Here is a 1,233-nt window from a genome sequence, read left to right as displayed (position 1 = left end):
ACATAAAAGAAAACCAAACTGGACGCGAGAACATATATTAAATATATAATCAAATATTTGGAGTTGGGATAAACTCCAAACCAAAGCCGATACCTTTTTAAAAGCTCATTATCGTCAAATGTTTCTAAAGTGTTTATATTCCGAGGTAGATTGCTGGCAACAGCCATTTTAGGATAGTTCAGATTTGGTCTTAGTGACTTAGGAGTCGTCTTCACTACTCCTAACGTTTCACAGATTTAGGAGCTATGTTTAGCGCTAAAACGCTTTGTGAAATATTCTTAGAACAAAAATTTAGGACTCCTAAATTTATGACTGACACGCCCATTATTTTTAAGGTTTTCTCCAAAATCGGTGAGTTATGAGCTACTTTTAGCCTTAAGATAATTTGTGAATACGGGCCCTGATGCTTTTGGGATCGCAGCCCTATTTGAACAAGCACTGTGAGCCATGCGTCAGCAGTGAACGCTGTCTGTGATTGATTGGTTCTGTCTTTCAGCATTTGCGTGTGTTCCAATGAGCAGGAGAAATGGTTCTATCCAACAGAACGTTCCATTGCAACAGCGGCGCCCAGCAGCAGCCCTGAGCTTCTGCCATTCTGAAGTGAAAGCGACTCAGCAGTGCACTAGCTTCTAGCTGTCGCTATGGCAAATATCAGCTGCTTTGTTTAAAAAAAACTTACATTAAATCTGAAATACAGCCTGAACGATGACAATAATAACGCACAATCACTAGACTAGTGATCATCAAATCCTTTTAACAGTTTATTTTACAGACTTTATTTTAAAGACTTCCATTTTTTCACAAAACCTTTTGCTCTCTAGAAACCATGTCAGTTTCGGTAGAAAATATTTTAAATTCAAGTGTTAGCATTATAAACACTGAATTAATACCAACATATGAAATTAAATTAATGACAGAAAAATTAGCAATGTTGGACAATAAATATATTGCAGGAATATAACAGCTTGACAGTAAACTGTTTTTGCAGTATTGTCTTATATTAATGTCTGTTAAAGGAAGACTGTAAATAAAATAAAATAAATTATTAAAGGGGTCATATGATGCGATTTCAATTTTTCCTTTCTCTTTGGAGTGTTACAAGCTCTTGGTGCATAAAGAAGATCTGTAAAGTTGCAAAGACTAAAGTCTCAAATCCAAAGAGATATTCTATATAAAAGTTCAGAGTCAACCACACCTACCTAAAACGGCTCGTTCTAACACCCCCCCACCTGT

Source organism: Sinocyclocheilus anshuiensis, unplaced genomic scaffold, assembly GCF_001515605.1.
Source record: "Sinocyclocheilus anshuiensis isolate Anshui unplaced genomic scaffold, SAMN03320099.WGS_v1.1 scaffold2025, whole genome shotgun sequence".
NCBI lineage: Eukaryota > Metazoa > Chordata > Actinopteri > Cypriniformes > Cyprinidae > Sinocyclocheilus > Sinocyclocheilus anshuiensis.
This window is presented reverse-complemented; position numbering follows the sequence as displayed.